The sequence below is a fragment of the Myotis davidii genome, unplaced genomic scaffold (genome assembly GCF_000327345.1).
Source record: "Myotis davidii unplaced genomic scaffold, ASM32734v1 scaffold484, whole genome shotgun sequence".
NCBI classification, from domain to species: Eukaryota; Metazoa; Chordata; class Mammalia; order Chiroptera; family Vespertilionidae; genus Myotis; species Myotis davidii.
Genome location: NW_006295459.1, coordinates 12337 through 16997, shown reverse-complemented (window position 1 = coordinate 16997; position 4661 = coordinate 12337). Strand labels below are relative to the sequence as shown.

Here is a 4661-nt window from a genome sequence, read left to right as displayed (position 1 = left end):
CGCTAGCATATTCTTTTAGGCCTGATCGATTGAATTTAATGGTTCATTATGTCACTAGCTCTAGGCTGTTTTCTCCCCAAAGGCAGACAGGTTAGAACTGCAATCTTGCCAACTTACTTCTGGGTTGTGCCAGCAGGTAGTCCAGGCCTTAGCAGTTAAGGCTAACACCATTAGAAAGAGGTGGTACAACCAATGTCAAGTCCCAAAAGAGAAGGGCTTCACATAAAGATGGAGAAGCCAAGGATGCCAAAATGGGGAATAAGAAAGCTCTCCTCCCTCCACCTTTGCCCTTGATGTGTGATTTTGAACTTTTCCTTTAACCTATAATGTCTGTCTGCATGACTAAGGACTGGCAGAAATACTCATAAAATTGCCGTAGTCTGCTCACACTACTCTAATAAAATAACATAGATAGCTTAGAAACAACATTTTATTTTTCATTGCTCTGAAGGCTGGGATGTCCAAGACCAAGATGCCAGGATGGTTGGGTTCAGGTGAGGGCCATCTTTCTGGTTCATAGCTATGTCTTCTTCTAGTGTCCTTAAGTGGTAGATGGAGTAGGGATCTCTGAGGGGTCTCTTTTATAAGGACACTAATATTGTTCATGAGGACTCCACCCAAAGGCCCCACCTCTTAACACCCTCATGCCAAGCATTAGGATTTTTTAAAAAATGTATCTTTATTGTTGAAAGTATTATAGATGTCGCCTCCCACCCCCCATTAACCCCCTCCCCCTCTCACCTGCCCCTCCCAAGCATTAGGATTTCAACATATGAATTTGGGGGCGGGGGAGGACACAAACATTCAGACCATAACAAAAACCAATACATCAGTCTTCAAAATTCACATTTTAAGTGTCTTCCACTCAAGGTGCTACATATCTCTGCCCTGTCTCTTCTCTTTTCATTGTCACATAACTTCTTGAATTGTCTTTATGGTTATTTTTTTCCCCTCTCAAGAGACTGCTCTATCAGAGGTCAACGGTGAACACCCTAATTCCCAAATCCAGTGCCCACAGATACTCATTAAAGCACTACCTCAGAGGCTGGCCAACATTAGGGTCTGACAATACAAAAATTATCTAGTGTCTTCCCTCAAGAATTCACAATCTACACAAATAGATGTTTTGACATCCTCTTCCCCTAAACTTTGAGACACCAGTGTTCTAGTTGTAGTCCTTTTACCATCCTCAGAGGGTTTCTTTCTCTCTCTGGTCTTTGCATGTTGGCTGTACGATAGGCCTTTTTAAAATTTCTCTTACTCTGTATTTTTTGTTGGAAATCTCATCTAGTCCAATTGCTTCCATTCCAATGTATGTGTATGTGTGACTTTCACATCTATATTGCTAGTTTACATATAGCCTCTGAGCTCACACAACTGTTACATATATCCTTTGTCCACATGATAGCTCAAGAGGATTAGTATGTTTTCAACAAAGTTCATCATGGCAACCTCAGATCTGCTTTTCCTTTGCTATTCTGTTAGTAGAGAGATTCTCTGTGAATGGAACTCATCTTCTCCCTCTACCTCATGTAATCCCACACAAAGTCTGATCTAATCTGTCTCTGTCAGCTTCTAACTCCCCTGCCTGTGGGCTTAGTCTAGTCTTCAGTCAACTCCCCTTGAATTCCTAAACCAGGCTCCTAATTGGTATCTTTGCTTTTAGTCTCCCTGTCTATTCCATCTTCCAGTCTGATGCAAGAATGATCTTTCTGAATGTAAATCTGATGCCTTTTCTCTCCATTTAAAAATCCTTCAGTGGCTTCCCCTGAAGCACTTTATCATGTCTTACGTGGCCCTTTGTAACCTGATCTTGCTTGGCTTTCCTGCTTCATTTCCTCCACTTCTTCGTCAAATACTAAATAAACCCCAGCTGCACCAAATTACTTTCTTGGAATTTCTCAACCAGGACATACTGCTTCATAACTCAGTGCACTTATACCTGCAGCTCTTGCTGCCTGGAATGCCCTCACAGCTGACTTCTCTCCCCCATGATTGATCAATACTTACTTTCTTCAAGATTCAGCGGTTTCCTCCAAAGTTGTTCTTTATTGGACTAAATAAACCCCAGCTGCACCAAATTACTTTCTTGGAATTTCTCAACCAGGACATACTGCTTCATAACTCAGTGCACTTATACCTGCAGCTCTTGCTGCCTGGAATGCCCTCACAGCTGACTTCTCTCCCCCATGATTGATCAATACTTACTTTCTTCAAGATTCAGTGTTTCCTCCAAAGTTCTTCTTTATTGGCCCTTCTTGGTCCTCCAGTAAGCCTGTGTGCACCACTTTCACACTACCTGTCTACTGTGCTGCGTTTATTTATTATCTGTCCCTCAAATTGGCCTTTGGATCCTTGAAAAGTCATCCCTGTATTCTCTATACTAGCATAGTGCTTTGAATGGAGGAGTATACTTGCTGAATGTATGTGATTATTTTTGAGTGCCTTCTATGCACAAGGAAGACACTGCACTAGGTACTGTGATGAATTTTGCAGGTTCTCTTTCCTATTTTAAAAAGGCAGTTTCTCAGACTCCTTCATAGATTCTGTATCCTGTCTGATGTCAGCCTCCTTCCCCTCCACATAACACACTCTGAGTCACTCCATTCATTTCCTTAGCTTTAATTGCTGACAACTCCCAAATCTGTTCTCCCAGTGAAGAACTCTTTTGCAAACTCCAGATGCTCCCAAGCATCTTAAACTCAGCACTTACAAAAGTGAACTATTTTATGTTTCTTTTATCCTCTGCATAAAAAGATGATTGTGGCAAAGTTTCTGTGACAATTAAAAAAAAAAAAGCAGTTAGAAATTATGTCAGGATAATAACATTAAGTTTTCTGTGACATCCCTAGAAACAGCTTTTGTATTTTCTTTGCTTTGAAGTGAACAGCAGTAAAGCTTTAATGCTGTGCTTCCTATGCTGGACTACATGGTGGTCTGTCAAGATATCTGTGAAGCCACAGTGTAAGCGAAGCTCACCTCCTAGAGCAGTGGTTCTCAACCTTCTGGCCCTTTAAATACAGTTCCTCATGTTGTGACCAACCATAAAATTATGTTCGTTGCTACTTCATAACTGTAATGTTGCTACTGTTATGAATTGTAATGTAAATATCTGATATGCAGGATGGTCTTAGGCGACCCCTGTGAAAGGGTCGTTCGACCGTCAAAGGGGTCGCAGCCCACAGGTTGAGAACCGCTGTCCTAGAGCATGTCAAATTTAACAGAAGTTTGTGTGTGTGTGTGTGTGTGCGTGTGCAATGTAAACTATTTGAGTTGTAAGACTGGAAAATACTATTTTCATATTGTGGACATAACACAAAATGTCAGAAGAGTTTAAACTCCTTTCCTCAAAATGTAGGCACACAGACCATTTCTATTAGAGAACCCCAAGTGAAACTACCAAATTCATGTCCCGGAGGCAGAGCTATGAATTAGAAAATGCCCACGTATTTAGGGCACCGAGAGGAAAGCCTTGGGGTACAGACGTTATCCAGGAGTGAACAATGGGAAATCAGCACCGCAGGAAGTTCTTTTTCAGATGAAGTAAGAGGAAACCGGGGAAGGGAGGAGTTAGTGAGCTTTAAATACCACGCGAGGCTGAGAACTTTGTTCAATGCATTGATTCAGTCAATAGGTATTTTCAGAAGTCTATTTTGTCCTATGTTCTCTACTGGGTGCCGCAAGAGTGAATTAGACATGTCGCCTAACCTCAAGGAGTTCACTATCTAGTGAAGGGTGCTAAACAATGTAATTGTGCCTTTGCCAAAATAAAGGACATACAGTGTGAAACTGGGCCATTGGAGAAGTGCCTAGCTTTGCTTGGGGAATTAGTGATTATTTCACATAAGATACATCATTTCAGTCTTCAGCCTTGGACTACTCAGCAGTGTAGCTGAGCACTGTCCCTGCACACAGCACTGTGTTTATTGTTTTGTAAAAGCTCAGCCTGAGAGCTCAGTATGTCAAGGACAACATGTAGCTTTCTTTATCATTTAATAAACTTACATTGAGCAGCAATTTTGAATTAGGTCCTTTGGTAGGAATAGGCATCCAGAAGATTGAGTCCCAGTTTCTGGCTTCAGGAGCTCAGTTGAGTGAAGGATATCAGTCAAGCAGACAGGCATTGGTGATGCAGTATGATGGAAGCTTTGGTAGCTGTATGCCCTGAGGACCATAACTGCACAGAGGGGCCTCACCACATTTGGAGGATGAAGTGGAAGTTGGAAGCTTCAAAAAGGTGACTCCTGAGTAGAGGTTTGAACAAGGTTTTCTATGGTTGGGTCGCAGCCTCATCTCCTACCATTATCTGCTTCCACTCTTCATAGGAAACTACTTGGTATTTTCTGACTATCAGACTGTTGTGTCATAACAGTCTTGATTTTAACTGCAAAGGCAATGAGTCACTATAATTAGTGCTGGTTGAGATCAGTGTTTTTCAGGAAAGGCTGTACAATCCATTAGTTAGCTGTAAAAATCAATTTAGTGTACTGGGACCAATATTTTTAAGAACTAAACTAGGGAAGAGTAGAAATATCACTATGCATATTTGTAAAGGCAAATATTTTGTGATGCTTTTGCTTCAATTATATATGCATGTGACTGTTGTGTTCTGAGGTAAAATGCTCTTTTATCTGTGGATCACAGTAAATAAAAAAACCTTA

General features: G+C 41.2%; 1 long non-coding RNA gene across 1 annotated transcript; it reads right to left on the bottom strand.

Annotated features, from left to right (window-relative positions):
• Positions 1–2441: 2441 nt before the first annotated feature.
• Positions 2442–4655, bottom strand: LOC107184138. Its single transcript, XR_001514959.1, has 2 exons — positions 4006–4655; positions 2442–2775 (listed from the first exon to the last, which is right to left on the bottom strand). It is a non-coding gene; the product is annotated as an uncharacterized LOC107184138 (long non-coding RNA).
• Positions 4656–4661: the final 6 nt, after the last annotated feature.